Below are 18,248 nucleotides of genomic sequence, written 5' to 3' on the forward strand. Positions count from 1 at the left end.
TCACTCTGATCACAGTATCAGGGTTAGGAGTTTCAAAATTCAATCTGATCACAGTACCAGGATTAGGAGTTTCAGTATTCACTCTGATCACAGTACCAGGATTAGGAGTTTCAGTATTCACTCTGGTCACAGTACCAGGATTAGAAGTTTCAGTATTCACTCTGATCACAGTACCAGGATTAGGAGTTTCAGTATTCACTCTGATCACAGTACCAGGATTAGGAGTTTCAGTATTCACTCTGGTCACAGTGCCAGGATTAGGAGTTTCAGTATTCACTCTGATCACAGTATCAGGATTAGGAGTTTCAGTATTCACTCTGATCACAGTACCAGGATTAGGAGTTTCAGTATTCACTCTGATCACAGTATCAGGATTAGGAGTTTCAGTATTCACTCTGATCACAGTATCAGGATTAGGTGTTTCAGTGTTCACTCTGATCACAGTACCAGGATTAGGAGTTTCAGTATTCACTCTGATCACAGTACCAGGATTTGGAGTTTCAGTATTCACTCTGAACACAGTATCTGGATTAGGAGTTTCAGTTTTCACTCTGCTCACAGAATTCGGATTAGGAATTTCAGTATTCACTCTAATCACGGTATCAGGATCGGAGTTTCAGTATTCACTCTGATCACAGTGTCAGGGTTGAAAAGTTTCAGAATTCAATCTGCTCACAGTACCAGGATTAGGAGTTTCAGTATTCACTCTGATCACAGTATCAGGGTTAGGAGTTTCAGTATTCACTCTGATCACAGTACCAGGATTAGGAGTTTCAGTATTCACTCTGATCACAGTACCAGGATTAGGAGTTTCAGTATTCACTCTGGTCACAGTGCCAGGATTAGGAGTTTCAGTATTCACTCTGATCACATTACCAGGATTAGGAGTTTCAGTATTCACTCTGGTCACAGGACCAGGATTAGGAGTTTCAGTATTCACTCTGATCACAGTACCAGGATTAGGAGTTTCAGCATTCACTCTGATCACAGTATCAGGATTAGGAGTTTCAGTATTCACTCTGATCACAGTACCAGGATTAGGAGTTTCAGTATTCACTCTGATCACAGTATCAGGATTAGGAGTTTCAGTACTCACTCTGATCACATGACCAGGATTAGGAGTTTCAGTATTCACTCTGGTCACAGTAATCAGGATTAGCAGTTTCAGTATTCACTCTGGTCACAGTACCAGGATTAGGAGTTTCAGTGTTCACTCTGATCACAGTACCAGGATTAGGAGTTTCAGTATTCACTCTGATCAAAGTGTCAGGATGAGGTGTTTCAGTATTCACTCTGATCACAGTATCAGGATTAGGAGTTTCAGTGTTCACTCTGGTCACAGTATCTGGGTTAGGAGTTTCAGTATTCACTCTGACCACAGTATCAAGGTTAGGAGTTTCAGTATTCACTCTGATCACAGTACCAGGATTAGGAGTTTCAGTATTCACTCTGATCACAGTACCAGGATTAGGAGTTTCAGTATTCACTCTGATCACAGTATCTGGATTAGGAGTTTCAGTATTCACTCTGATCACAGTATCTGGATTAGGAGTTTCAGTATTCACCCTGATCACAGTGTCAGGGTTGAAAAGTTGCAGAATTCAATCTGCTCACAGTACCAGGATTAGGAGTTTCAGTGTTCACTCTGATCACAGTACCAGGATTAGGAGTTTCAGTATTCACTCTGGTCACCGTATCAGGATTAGGAGTTTCAGTATTCACTCTGATCACAGTATCAGGATGAGGAGTTTCAGTATTCACATTGATCACAGTATCAGGATTAGGAGTTTCAGTATTCACTCTGGTCACAGTACCAGGATTAGGAGTTTCAGTATTCACTCACTCACAGTAATCAGGATTAGGAGTTTCAGTATTCACTCTGATCACAGTTCCTGGATTAGGAGTTTCAGTATTCACTCTGATCACAGTACACGGATTAGGAGTTTCAGTATTCACTCTGATCACAGTATCAGGATTAGGAGTTTCAGTATTCACTCTGATCACAGTATCACGATTAGGAGTTTCAGTATTCACTCTTGTCACAGTAATCAGGATTAGGAGTTTCAGTATTCACTGTGATCACAGTATCTGGATTAGGAGTTTCAGTATTCACTCTGATCACAGTATCACGATTAGGATTTTCAGTATTCACTCTGGTCACAGTAATCAGGATTAGGAGTTTCAGTATTCACTCTGATCACAGTATCAGGATTAGGAGTTTCAGTATTCACTCTGATCACAGTACCAGGATTAGGAGTTTCAGTATTCACTCTGGTTACAGTATCAGGATTAGGAGTTTCAGTATTCACTCTGATCACAGTCCCAGGATTAGGAGTTTCAGTATTCACTCTGATCACAGTATCAGGATTAGGAGTTTCAGTATTCACTCTGATCACAGTATCAGGATTAGGAGTTTCAGTATTCACTCTGGTCATAGTACCAGGATTAGGAGTTTCAGTATTCACTCTGCTCACAGTACCAGGATTAGGAGTTTCAGTATTCATTCTGGTCACAGTACCAGGATTCCTAGTTTCAGTATTCACTCTGCTCACAGTACCAGGATTAGGAGTTTCACTATTCATTCTGGTCACAGTACCAGGATGAGGTGTTTCAGTATTCACTCAGATCACAGTGTCAGGATTAGGATTTTCAGTATTCACTCTGATCACAGTACCAGGATTAGGAGTTTCAGTATTCACTCTGATCACAGTATCAGGGTTGAAAAGATTCAGAATTCAATCTGCTCACAGTACCAGGATTAGGAGTTTCAGTATTCACTCTGATCACAGTACCAGGATTAGAAGTTTCAGTATTCACTCTGATCACAGTACCAGGATTAGGAGTTTCAGTATTCACTCTGGTCACAGTACCAGGATTAGGAGTTTCAGTCTTCACTCTGATTCCAGTACCAGGATTAGGAGTTTCAGTATTCACTCTGATCACAGTATCAGGATTAGGAGTTTCAGTATTCACTCTGATCACAGTACCAGGATTAGGAGTTTCAGTATTCACTCTGATCACAGTATCAGGATTAGGAGTTTCAGTATTCACTCTGATCACAGTATCAGGATTAGGTGTTTCAGTGTTCACTCTGATCACAGTACCAGGGTTAGGAGTTTCAAAATTCAATCTGATCACAGTACCAGGATTAGGAGTTTCAGTATTCACTCTGATCACAGTACCAGGATTAGGAGTTTCAGTATTCACTCTGGTCACAGTACCAGGATTAGAAGTTTCAGTATTCACTCTGATCACAGTACCAGGATTAGGAGTTTCAGTATTCACTCTGGTCACAGTACCAGGATTAGGAGTTTCAGTCTTCACTCTGATTCCAGTACCAGGATTAGGAGTTTCAGTATTCACTCTGATCACAGTATCAGGATTAGGAGTTTCAGTATTCACTCTGATCACAGTACCAGGATTAGGAGTTTCAGTATTCACTCTGATCACAGTATCAGGATTAGGAGTTTCAGTATTCACTCTGATCACAGTATCAGGATTAGGTGTTTCAGTGTTCACTCTGATCACAGTACCAGGATTAGGAGTTTCAGTATTCACTCTGATCACAGTACCAGGATTTGGAGTTTCAGTATTCACTCTGAACACAGTACCAGGATTAGGAGTTTCAGTATTCACTCTGGTCACAGTATCTGAATTAGGAGTTTCAGTATTCACTCTGATCACAATATCAAGGTTAGGAGTTTCAGTATTCACTCTGATCACAGTACCAGGATTAGGAGTTTCAGTATTCACTCTGATCACAGTACCAGGATTAGGAGTTTCAGTATTCACTCTTGTCACAGTATCTGGATTAGGAGTTTCAGTATTCACTCTGATCACAGTATCAGGATTAGGAGTTTCAGTATTCACTCTGATCACAGTGTCAGGGTTGAAAAGTTTCAAAATTCAATCTGCTCACAGTACCAGGATTACGAGTTTCAGTATTCACTCTGATCACAGTACCAGGATTAGGAGTTTCATTATTCACTCTGGTCACAGTATCTGAATTAGGAGTTTCAGTATTCACTCTGATCACAGTATCAGGATTAGGAGTTTCAGTATTCACTCTGGTCACAGTAATCAGGATTAGGAGTTTCAGTATTCACTCTGATCACAGTACCAGGATTAGGAGTTTCAGTATTCACTCTGATCACAGCACCATGATTAGGAGTTTCAGTATTCACTCTGATCACAGTATCAGAATTAGGAGTTTCAGTATTCACTCTGATCACTGTATCAGGATTAGAAGTTTCAGTATTCACTCTGATCACAGTATCAGGATTAGGAGTTTCAGTATTCACTCTGATCACAGTATCACGATTAGGATTTTCAGTATTCACTCTGGTCACAGTAATCAGGATTAGGAGTTTCAGTATTCACTCTGATCACAGTATCTGGATTAGGAGTTTCAGTATTCACTCTGATCACTGTATCAGGATTAGGAGTTTCAGTATTCACTCTGATCACAGTATCAGGATTAGGAGTTTCAGTATTCACTCTGGTCACAGTATCTGGATTAGGAGTTTCAGTATTCACTCTGATCACACTATCAGGATTAGGAGTTTCAGTATTCACTCTGATCACAGTATCAGGATTAGGAGTTTCAGTATTCACTCTGATCACAGTATCAAGATTAGGAGTTTCAGTATTCACTCTGGTCACAGTACCAGGATTAGGAGTTTCAGTATTCACTCTGCTCACAGTACCAGGATTAGGAGTTTCAGTATTCATTCTGGTCACAGTACCAGGATTAGGAGTTTCAGTATTCACTCTGATCACAGTACCAGGATTAGGATGTTCAGTATTCATTCTGGTCACAGTACCAGGATTAGGAGTTTCAGTATTCACTCTGATCACAGTATCAGGATTAGGAGTTTCAGTATTCACTCTGATCACAGTACCAGGATTATGAGTTTCATTATTCACTCTGATCACAGTATCAGGATTAGGAGTTTCAGTATTCACTCTGATCACAGTGCCAGGATTAGGAGTTTCAGTATTCACTCTGATCACAGTATCTGGATTAGGAGTTTCAGTATTCACTCTGGTCACAGGACCAGGATTAGGAGTTTCAGTATTCACTCTGATCACAGTACCAGGATTAGGAGTTTCAGCATTCACTCTGATCACAGTATCAGGATTAGGAGTTTCAGTATTCACTCTGATCACAGTACCAGGATTAGGAGTTTCAGTATTCACTCTGATCACAGTATCAGGATTAGGAGTTTCAGTATTCACTCTGATCACATGACCAGGATTAGGAGTTTCAGTATTCACTCTGGTCACAGTAATCAGGATTAGGAGTTTCAGTATTCACTCTGGTCACAGTACCAGGATTAGGAGTTTCAGTGTTCACTCTGATCACAGTACCAGGATTAGGAGTTTCAGTGTTCACTCTGATCACAGTACCAGGATTAGGAGTTTCAGTATTCACTCTGATCAAAGTGTCAGGATGAGGTGTTTCAGTATTCACTCTGATCACAGTATCAGGATTAGGAGTTTCAGTGTTCACTCTGGTCACAGTATCTGGGTTAGGAGTTTCAGTATTCACTCTGATCACAGTATCAAGGTTAGGAGTTTCAGTATTCACTCTGATCACAGTACCAGGATTAGGAGTTTCAGTATTCACTCTGATCACAGTACCAGGATTAGGAGTTTCAGTATTCACTCTGATCACAGTATCTGGATTAGGAGTTTCAGTATTCACTCTGATCACAGTATCTGGATTAGGAGTTTCAGTATTCACCCTGATCACAGTGTCAGGGTTGAAAAGTTGCAGAATTCAATCTGCTCACAGTACCAGGATTAGGAGTTTCAGTGTTCACTCTGATCACAGTACCAGGATTAGTAGTTTCAGTATTCACTCTGGTCACCGTATCAGGATTAGGAGTTTCAGTATTCACTCTGATCACAGTATCAGGATGAGGAGTTTCAGTATTCACACTGATCACAGTATCAGGATTAGGAGTTTCAGTATTCACTCTACTCACAGTACCAGGATTAGGAGTTTCAGTATTCACTCTGGTCACAGTAATCAGGATTAGGAGTTTCAGTATTCACTCTGATCACAGTTCCAGGATTAGGAGTTTCAGTATTCACTCTGATCACAGTACACGGATTAGGAGTTTCAGTATTCACTCTGATCACAGTATCAGGATTAGGAGATTCAGTATTCACTCTGATCACAGTATCACGATTAGGAGTTTCAGAATTCACTCTTGTCACAGTAATCAGGATTAGGAGTTTCAGTATTCACTGTGATCACAGTATCCGGATTAGGAGTTTCAGTATTCACTCTGATCACAGTATCAGGATTAGGAGTTTCAGTATTCACTCTGATCACAGTACCAGGATTAGGAGTTTCAGTATTCACTCTGGTTACAGTATCAGGATTAGGAGTTTCAGTATTCACTCTGATCACAGTCCCAGGATTAGGAGTTTCAGTATTCACTCTGATCACAGTATCAGGATTAGGAGTTTCAGTATTCACTCTGATCACAGTATCAGGATTAGGAGTTTCAGTATTCACTCTGGTCATAGTACCAGGATTAGGAGTTTCAGTATTCACTCTGCTCACAGTACCAGGATTAGGAGTTTCAGTATTCATTCTGGTCACAGTACCAGGATTCCTAGTTTCAGTATTCACTCTGCTCACAGTACCAGGATTAGGAGTTTCACTATTCATTCTGGTCACAGTACCAGGATGAGGAGTTTCAGTATTCACTCTGATCACAGTACAAGGATTAGGAGTTTCAGACTTCATTCTGGTCACAGTACCAGGATTCGGAGTTTCAGTATTCACTCAGATCACAGTGTCAGGATTAGGATTTTCAGTATTCACTCTGATCACAGTACCAGGATTAGGAGGTTCAGTATTCACTCTGATCACAGTGTCAGGGTTGAAAAGATTCAGAATTCAATCTGCTCACAGTACCAGGATTAGGAGTTTCAGTATTCACTCTGATCACAGTACCAGGATTAGGAGTTTCAGTATTCACTCTGATCACAGTACCAGGATTAGGAGTTTCAGTATTCACTCTGGTCACAGTACGAGGATTACGAGTTTCAGTGTTCACTCTGGTCACAGTATCTGGATCAGGAGTTTTAGTATTCACTCTGATCACAGTATCAGGGTTAGGAGTTTCAAAATTCAATCTGATCACAGTACCAGGATTAGGAGTTTCAGTATTCACTCTGATCACAGTACCAGGATTAGGAGTTTCAGTATTCACTCTGGTCACAGTACCAGGATTAGAAGTTTCAGTATTCACTCTGATCACAGTACCAGGATTAGGAGTTTCAGTATTCACTCTGGTCACAGTAATCAGGATTAGGAGTTTCAGTATTCACTCTGATCACAGTACCAGGATTAGGAGTTTCAGTATTCACTCTGATCACAGCACCATGATTAGGAGTTTCAGTATTCACTCTGATCACAGTATCAGAATTAGGAGTTTCAGTATTCACTCTGATCACAGTATCACGATTAGGATTTTCAGTATTCACTCTGGTCACAGTAATCAGGATTAGGAGTTTCAGTATTCACTCTGATCACAGTATCTGGATTAGGAGTTTCAGTATTCAGTCTGATCACAGTATCAGGATTAGGAGTTTCAGTATTCACTCTGATCACAGTATCAGGATTAGGAGTTTCAGTATTCACTCTGGTCACAGTATCTGGATTAGGAGTTTCAGTATTCACTCTGATCACACTATCAGGATTAGGAGTTTCAGTATTCACTCTGATCACAGTATCAGGATTAGGAGTTTCAGTATTCACTCTGATCACAGTATCAAGATTAGGAGTTTCAGTATTCACTCTGGTCACAGTACCAGGATTAGGAGTTTCAGTATTCACTCTGCTCACAGTACCAGGATTAGGAGTTTCAGTATTCATTCTGGTCACAGTACCAGGATTAGGAGTTTCAGTATTCACTCTGATCACAGTACCAGGATTAGGATGTTCAGTATTCATTCTGGTCACAGTACCAGGATTAGGAGTTTCAGTATTCACTCTGATCACAGTGTCAGGATTAGGAGTTTCAGTATTCACTCTGATCACAGTACCAGGATTATGAGTTTCATTATTCACTCTGATCACAGTATCAGGATTAGGAGTTTCAGTATTCACTCTGATCACAGTGCCAGGATTAGGAATTTCAGTATTCACTCTGATCACAGTATCTGGATTAGGAGTTTCAGTATTCACTCTGATCACAGTACCAGGATTAGGAATTTCAGTTTTCACTCTGATCACAGTACCAGGATTAGGAGTTTCAGTATTCTCTCTGATCACAGTATCATGATTAGGAGTTTCAGTATTCACTCTGATCACAGTACCAGGATTAGGAGTTTCAGTATTCCCTCTGATCACAGTACCAGGATTAGGAGTTTCAGTATTCACTCTGATCACAGTACCAGGATTAGGAGTTTCAGTATTCGCTCTGATCACAGTGTCAGGATTAGGAGTTTCAGTATTCACTCTGGTCACAGTATCTGTATTAGGAGTTTCAGTATTCACTCTGATCACAGTACCAGGATTAGGAGTTTCAGTATTCCCTCTGATCACAGTACCAGGATTAGGAGTTTCAGTATTCACTCTGATCACAGTACCAGGATTAGGAGTTTCAGTATTCCCTCTGATCACAGTACCAGGATTAGGAGTTTCAGTATTCACTCTGATCACAGTATCTGGATTAGGAGTTTCAGTATTCACTCTGATCACAGTATCAGGATCGGAGTTTCAGTATTCACACTGATCACAGTGTCAGGGTTGAAAAGTTTCAGAATTCCATCTGCTCACAGTTCCAGGATTAGGAGTTTCAGTATTCACTCTGATCACAGTACCAGGATTAGGAGTTTCAGTATTCACTCTGGTCACAGTACCAGGATTAGGAGTTTCAGTATTCACTCTGATCACAGTACCAGGATTAGGAGTTTCAGTATTCACTCTGATCACAGTATCAGGATTAGGAGTTTCAGTATTCACTCTGATCACAGTACCAGGATTAGGAGTTTCAGTATTCACTCTGATCACAGTATCAGGATTAGGAGTTTCAGTATTCACTCTGATCACAGTGCCAGGATTTGGAGTTTCAGTATTCACTCTGATCACAGTATCAGGATTAGGAGTTTCAGTATTCACTCTGCTCACAGTACCAGGATTAGGAGTTTCAGTATTCACTCTGATCACAGTATCAGGATTAGGAGTTTCAGTATTCACTCTGATCACAGTATCAGGATTAGGAGTTTCAGTATTCACTCTGATCACAGTACCAGGATTAGGAGTTTCAGTATTCACTCTGATCACAGTACCAGGATTAGGAGTTTCAGTATTCACTCTGATCACAGTACCAGGATTAGGAGTTTCAGTAATCACTCTGGTCACAGTATCTGGATTAGGAGTTTCAGTATTCACTCTGATCACAGTATCAGGGTTAGGAGTTTCAGTATTCACTCTGATCACAGTACCAGGATTAGGAGTTTCAGTATTCACTCTGGTCACAGTATCTGGATTAGGAGTTTCAGTATTCACTCTGATCACAGTATCTGGATTAGGAGTATCAGTATTCACTCTGATCACAGTATCAGAATTAGGAGTTTCAGTATTCACTCTGATCACAGTATCTGGATTAGGAGTTTCAGTATTCAATCTGATCACAGTACAAGGATTAGGAGTTTCAGTATTCACTCTGATCACAGTATCAGGATTAGGTTTTCAGTATTCACTCTGGTCACAGTATCTGGATTAGGAGTTTCAGTATTCACTCTGATCACAGTCCCAGGATTAGGAGTTTCAGTATTCACTCTGATCACAGTAACATGATTAGGAGTTTCAGTATTCACTCTGATCACAGTACCAGGATTAGGAGTTTCAGTATTCACTCTGATCACAGTACCAGGATTAGGAGTTTCAGTATTCACTCTGATCACAGTACCAGGATTATGAGTTTCAGTATTCACTCTGATCACAGTGTCAGGATTAGGAGATTCAGTATTCACTCTGCTCACAGTATCTGGATTAGGAGTTTCAGTATTCACTCTGCTCACAGAATTCGGATTAGGAATTTCAGTATTCACTCTGATCACAGTATCAGGATCGGAGATTCAGTATTCACTCTGATCACAGTGTCAGGGTTGAAAAGTTTCAGAATTCAATCTGCTCACAGTACCAGGATTAGGAGTTTCAGTATTCACTCTGATCACAGTACCAGGATTAGGAGTTCCAGTATTCACTCTGGTCACAGTATCTGGATTAGGAGTTTCAGTATTCACTCTGATCACAGTATCAGGGTTAGGAGTTTCACTATTCACTCTGATCACAGTACCAGGATTAGGAGTTTCAGTACTCACTCTGATCACAGTACCAGGATTAGGAGTTTCAGTATTCACTCTGGTCACAGTGCCAGGATTTGGAGTTTCAGTATTCACTCTGATCACAGTACCAGGATTAGGAATTTCAGTATTCACTCTGATCACAGTATCAGGATCGGAGTTTCAGTATTCACACTGATCACAGTGTCAGGGTTGAAAAGTTTCAGAATTCAATCTGCTCACAGTTCCAGGATTAGGAGTTTCAGTATTCACTCTGATCACAGTACCAGGATTAGGAGTTTCAGTATTCACTCTGGTCACAGTACCAGGATTAGGAGTTTCAGTATTCACTCTGATCACAGTACCAGGATTAGGAGTTTCAGTATTCACTCTGATCACAGTATCAGGATTAGGAGTTTCAGTATTCACTCTGATCACAGTACCAGGATTAGGAGTTTCAGTATTCACTCTGATCACAGTATCAGGATTAGGAGTTTCAGTATTCACTCTGAACACAGTGCCAGGATTTGGAGTTTCAGTATTCACTCTGATCACAGTATCAGGATTAGGAGTTTCAGTATTCACTCTGCTCACAGTACCAGGATTAGGAGTTTCAGTATTCACTCTGATCACAGTATCAGGATTAGGAGTTTCAGTATTCACTCTGATCACAGTATCAGGATTAGGAGTTTCAGTATTCACTCTGATCACAGTACCAGGATTAGGAGTTTCAGTATTCACTCTGATCACAGTACCAGGATTAGGAGTTTCAGTATTCACTCTGATCACAGTACCAGGATTAGGAGTTTCAGTAATCACTCTGGTCACAGTATCTGGATTAGGAGTTTCAGTATTCACTCTGATCACAGTATCAGGGTTAGGAGTTTCAGTATTCACTCTGATCACAGGACCAGGATTAGGAGTTTCAGTATTCACTCTGGTCACAGTATCTGGATTAGGAGTTTCAGTATTCACTCTGATCACAGTATCTGGATTAGGAGTATCAGTATTCACTCTGATCACAGTGTCAGGATTAGGAGTTTCAGTATTCACTCTGATCACAGTATCTGGATTAGGAGTTTCAGTATTCAATCTGATCACAGTACAAGGATTAGGAGTTTCAGTATTCACTCTGATCACTGTACCAGGATTAGGAATTTCAGTATTCACTCTGATCACAGTATCAGGATTAGGTTTTCAGTATTCACTCTGGTCACAGTATCTGGATTAGGAGTTTCAGTATTCACTCTGATCACAGTACCAGGATTAGGAGTTTCAGTATTCACTCTGATCACAGTAACATGATTAGGAGTTTCAGTATTCACTCTGATCACAGTACCAGGATTAGGAGTTTCAGTATTCACTCTGATCACAGTACCAGGATTAGGAGTTTCAGTATTCACTCTGATGACAGTACCAGGATTATGAGTTTCAGTATTCACTCTGATCACAGTGTCAGGATTAGGAGATTCAGTATTCACTCTGCTCACAGTATCTGGATTAGGAGTTTCAGTATTCACTCTGCTCACAGAATTCGGATTAGGAATTTCAGTATTCACTCTGATCACAGTATCAGGATCGGACATTCAGTATTCACTCTGATCACAGTGTCAGGGTTGAAAAGTTTCAGAATTCAATCTGCTCACAGTACCAGGATTAGGAGTTTCAGTATTCACTCTGATCACAGTACCAGGATTAGGAGTTCCAGTATTCACTCTGGTCACAGTATCTGGATTAGGAGTTTCAGTATTCACTCTGATCACAGTATCAGGGTTAGGAGTTTCACTATTCACTCTGATCACAGTACCAGGATTAGGATGTTCAGTATTCACTCTGATCACAGTACCAGGATTAGGAGTTTCAGTATTCACTCTGGTCACAGTACCAGGATTTGGAGTTTCAGTATTCACTCTGATCACAGTACCAGGATTAGGAATTTCAGTATTCACTCTGATCACAGTATCAGGATCGGAGTTTCAGTATTCACACTGATCACAGTGTCAGGGTTGAAAAGTTTCAGAATTCAATCTGCTCACAGTTCCAGGATTAGGAGTTTCAGTATTCACTCTGATCACAGTACCAGGATTAGGAGTTTCAGTATTCACTCTGGTCACAGTACCAGGATTAGGAGTTTCAGTATTCACTCTGATCACAGTACCAGGATTAGGAGTTTCAGTATTCACTCTGATCACAGTATCAGGATTAGGAGTTTCAGTATTCACTCTGATCACAGTACTAGGATTAGGAGTTTCAGTATTCACTCTGATCACAGTATCAGGATGAGGAGTTTCAGTATTCACTCTGATCACAGTGCCAGGATTTGGAGTTTCAGTATTCACTCTGATCACAGTATCAGGATTAGGAGTTTCAGTATTCACTCTGCTCACAGTACCAGGATTAGGAGTTTCAGTATTCACTCTGATCACAGTATCAGGATTAGGAGTTTCAGTATTCACTCTGATCACAGTATCAGGATTAGGAGTTTCAGTATTCACTCTGATCACAGTACCAGGATTAGGAGTTTCAGTATTCACTCTGATCACAGTACCAGGATTAGGAGTTTCAGTATTCACTCTAATCACAGTACCAGGATTAGGAGTTTCAGTAATCACTCTGGTCACAGTATCTGGATTAGGAGTTTCAGTATTCACTCTGATCACAGTATCAGGGTTAGGAGTTTCAGTATTCACTCTGATCACAGTACCAGGATTAGGAGTTTCAGTATTCACTCTGGTCACAGTATCTGGATTAGGAGTTTCAGTATTCACTCTGATCACAGTATCTGGATTAGGAGTATCAGTATTCACTCTGATCACAGTGTCAGGATTAGGAGTTTCAGTATTCACTCTGATCACAGTATCTGGATTAGGAGTTTCAGTATTCAATCTGATCACAGTACAAGGATTAGGAGTTTCAGTATTCACTCTGATCACTGTACCAGGATTAGGAATTTCAGTATTCACTCTGATCACAGTATCAGGATTAGGTTTTCAGTATTCACTCTGGTCACAGTATCTGGATTAGGAGTTTCAGTATTCACTCTGATCACAGTACCAGGATTAGGAGTTTCAGTATTCACTCTGATCACAGTAACATGATTAGGAGTTTCAGTATTCACTCTGATCACAGTACCAGGATTAGGAGTTTCAGTATTCACTCTGATCACAGTACCAGGATTAGGAGTTTCAGTATTCATTCTGATCACAGTACCAGGATTATGAGTTTCAGTATTCACTCTGATCACAGTGTCAGGATTAGGAGATTCAGTATTCACTCTGCTCACAGTATCTGGATTAGGAGTTTCAGTATTCAATCTGCTCACAGAATTCGGATTAGGAATTTCAGTATTCACTCTGATCACAGTATCAGGATCGGAGATTCAGTATTCACTCTGATCACAGTGTCAGGGTTGAAAAGTTTCAGAATTCAATCTGCTCACAGTACCAGGATTAGGAGTTTCAGTATTCACTCTGATCACAGTACCAGGATTAGGAGTTCCAGTATTCACTCTGGTCACAGTATCTGGATTAGGAGTTTCAGTATTCACTCTGATCACAGTATCAGGGTTAGGAGTTTCACTATTCACTCTGATCACAGTACCAGGATTAGGAGTTTCAGTATTCACTCTGATCACAGTACCAGGATTAGGAGTTTCAGTATTCACTCTGGTCACAGTACCAGGTTTAGGAGTTTCAGTATTCACTCTGATCACAGTACCAGGATTAGGAGTTTCAGTATTCACTCTGGTCACAGTACCAGGATTAGGAGTTTCAGTATTCACTCTGATCACTTTACCAGGATTAGGAGTTTCAGCATTCACTCTGATCACAGTATCAGGATTAGGAGTTTCAGTATTCACTCTGATCAGAGTACCAGGATTAGGAGTTTCAGTGTTCACTCTGATCACAGTATCAGGATTAGGAGTTTCAGTATTCACTCTGATCACAGTAATCAGGATTAGGAGTTTCAGTATTCACTCTGGTCACAGTACCAGGATTAGGAGTTTCAGTATTCACTCTGATCACAGTATCAGGATTAGGAGTTTCAGTATTCACTCTGATCACAGTACCAGGATTAGGAGTTTCAGTATTCACTCTGATCAAAGTGTCAGGATTAGGTGTTTCAGTATTCACTCTGATCACAGTACCAGGATTAGGATTTTCAGTATTCACTCTGATCACAGTACCAGGATTAGGAGTTTCAGTATTCACTCTGATCACAGTACCAGGATTTGGAGTTTCAGTGTTCACTCTGGTCACAGTGTCTGGATTAGGAGTTTCAGTATTCACTCTGATCACAGTATCAAGGTTAGGAGTTTCAGTATTCACTCTGATCACAGTACCAGGATTAGGAGTTTCAGTATTCACTCTGATCACAGGACCAGGATTAGGAGTTTCAGTATTCACTCTGATCACAGTATCTGGATTAGGAGTTTCAGTATTCACTCTGATCACAGTATCAGGATTAGGAGTTTCAGTTTTCACCCTGATCACAGTGTCAGGGTTGAAAAGTTGCAGAATTCAATCTGCTCACAGTACCAGGATTAGGAGTTTCAGTATTCACTCTGATCACAGTAACAGAATTAGGAGTTTCAGTATTCACTCTGGTCACAGTATCTGGATTAGGAGTTTCAGTAATCACTCTGATCACAGTATCAGGATTAGGAGTTTCAGTATTCACTCTGGTCACAGTAATCAGGATTAGGAGTTTCAGTATTCATTCTGATCACAGTACCAGGATTAGGAGTTTCAGTGTTCACTCTGATCACATTATCAGGATTAGGAGTTTCAGTATTCACTCTGATCACAGTATCATGATTAGGAGTTTCAATATTCCCTCTGATCACAGTATCAGAGTTAGAACTGTCAGTATTCACTCTGATCACAGTACCAGGTTTAGAAGTTTCAGTATTCATTCTGGTCGCAGTACCAGGATTAGGAGTTTCAGCATTCATTCTGGTCACAGTACCAGGATTAGGAGTTTCAGTATTCACTCTGATCACAGTACCAGGACTAGGAGTTTCAGTATTCACTCTGATCACAGTATCAGGATTAGGAGTTTCAGTATTCACTCGTGTCACAGTACCAGGATTAGGAGTTTCAGTATTCACTCTGATCACAATACCAGGATTAGGAGTTTCAGTATTCACTCTGGTCACAGTTTCTGGATTAGGAGTTTCTGTATTCACTCTGGTCACAGTATCTGGATTAGGAGTTTCAGTATTCTCTCTGGTCACAGAATTAGGTTTAGAAGTTTCAGTGTTCTCTCTGGTCACAGTGTCAGGATTAGGAGATTCAGTATTCACTCTGCTCACAGTATCTGGATTAGGAGTTTCAGTATTCACTCTGCTCAAAGAATTCGGATTAGGAATTTCAGTATTCCCTCTGATCACAGTATCAGGATCGGAGTTTCAGTATTCACTCTGATCACAGTGTCAGGGTTGAAAAGTTTCAGAATTCAATCTGCTCACAGTACCAGGATTAGGAGTTTCAGTATTCACTCTGATCACAGTACCAGGATTAGGAGTTCCAGTATTCACTCTGGTCACAGTATCTGGATTAGGAGTTTCAGTATTCACTCTGATCACAGTATCAGGGTTAGGAGTTTCAGTATTCACTCTGATCACAGTACCAGGATTAGGAGTTTCAGTATTCACTCTGATCACAGTACCAGGATTAGCAGTTTCAGTATTCACTCTGGTCACAGTACCAGGATTAGGAGTTTCAGTATTCACTCTGATCACAGTACCAGGATTAGGAGTTTCAGTATTCACTCTGATCAGAGTACCAGGATTAGGAGTTTCAGTGTTCACTCTGATCACAGTATCAGGATTAGGAGTTTCAGTATTCTCTCTGATCACAGTAATCAGGATTAGGAGTTTCAGTATTCACACTGGTCACAGTACCAGGATTAGGAGTTTCAGTGTTCACTCTGATCACAGTACCAGGATTAGGAGTTTCAGTATTCACTCTGATCACAGTATCAGGATTAGGAGTTTCAGTATTCACTCTGATCACAGTACCAGGATTAGGAGTTTCAGCATTCACTCTGATCACAGTATCAGGATTAGGAGTTTCAGTATTCACTCTGATCAGAGTACCAGGATTAGGAGTTTCAGTGTTCACTCTGATCACAGTATCAGGATTAGGAGTTTCAGTATTCACTCTGATCACAGTACCAGGATTAGGAGTTTCAGTGTTCACTCTGGTCACAGTTTATGGATTAGGAGTTTCAGTATTCACTCTGATCACAGTATCAAGGTTAGGAGTTTCAGTATTCACTCTGATCACAGTACCAGGATTAGGAGTTTCAGTATTCACTCTGGTCATAGTACCAGGATTAGGAGTTTCAGTATTCACTCTGCTCACAGTACCAGGATTAGGAGTTTCAGTATTCATTCTGGTCACAGTACCAGGATTCCTAGTTTCAGTATTCACTCTGCTCACAGTACCAGGATTAGGAGTTTCACTATTCATTCTGGTCACAGTACCAGGATGAGGAGTTTCAGTATTCACTCTGATCACAGTACAAGGATTAGGAGTTTCAGACTTCATTCTGGTCACAGTACCAGGATTCGGAGTTTCAGTATTCACTCAGATCACAGTGTCAGGATTAGGATTTTCAGTATTCACTCTGATCACAGTACCAGGATTAGGAGGTTCAGTATTCACTCTGATCACAGTGTCAGGGTTGAAAAGATTCAGAATTCAATCTGCTCACAGTACCAGGATTAGGAGTTTCAGTATTCACTCTGATCACAGTACCAGGATTAGGAGTTTCAGTATTCACTCTGATCACAGTACCAGGATTAGGAGTTTCAGTATTCACTCTGGTCACAGTACGAGGATTACGAGTTTCAGTGTTCACTCTGGTCACAGTATCTGGATAAGGAGTTTTAGTATTCACTCTGATCACAGTACCAGGATTAGGAGTTTCAGTATTCACTCTGATCACAGTACCAGGATTAGGAGTTTCAGTATTCACTCTGATCACAGTACCAGGATTAGAAGTTTCAGTATTCACTCTGATCACAGTACCAGGATTAGGAGTTTCAGTATTCACTCTGGTCACAGTAATCAGGATTAGGAGTTTCAGTATTCACTCTGATCACAGTACCAGGATTAGGAGTTTCAGTATTCACTCTGATCACAGCACCATGATTAGGAGTTTCAGTATTCACTCTGATCACAGTATCAGAATTAGGAGTTTCAGTATTCACTCTGATCACAGTATCACGATTAGGATTTTCAGTATTCACTCTGGTCACAGTAATCAGGATTAGGAGTTTCAGTATTCACTCTGATCACAGTATCTGGATTAGGAGTTTCAGTATTCAGTCTGATCACAGTATCAGGATTAGGAGTTTCAGTATTCACTCTGATCACAGTATCAGGATTAGGAGTTTCAGTATTCACTCTGGTCACAGTATCTGGATTAGGAGTTTCAGTATTCACTCTGATCACACTATCAGGATTAGGAGTTTCAGTATTCACTCTGATCACAGTATCAGGATTAGGAGTTTCAGTATTCACTCTGATCACAGTATCAAGATTAGGAGTTTCAGTATTCACTCTGGTCACAGTACCAGGATTAGGAGTTTCAGTATTCACTCTGCTCACAGTACCAGGATTAGGAGTTTCAGTATTCATTCTGGTCACAGTACCAGGATTAGGAGTTTCAGTATTCACTCTGATCACAGTACCAGGATTAGGATGTTCAGTATTCATTCTGGTCACAGTACCAGGATTAGGAGTTTCAGTATTCACTCTGATCACAGTGTCAGGATTAGGAGTTTCAGTATTCACTCTGATCACAGTACCAGGATTATGAGTTTCATTATTCACTCTGATCACAGTATCAGGATTAGGAATTTCAGTATTCACTCTGATCACAGTGCCAGGATTAGGAATTTCAGTATTCACTCTGATCACAGT

The sequence above is a fragment of the Chiloscyllium plagiosum genome, unplaced genomic scaffold (genome assembly GCF_037043375.1).
Source record: "Chiloscyllium plagiosum isolate Xiang-an unplaced genomic scaffold, Cpla_swu_hap1 HiC_scaffold_36, whole genome shotgun sequence".
Lineage (NCBI taxonomy): Eukaryota > Metazoa > Chordata > Chondrichthyes > Orectolobiformes > Hemiscylliidae > Chiloscyllium > Chiloscyllium plagiosum.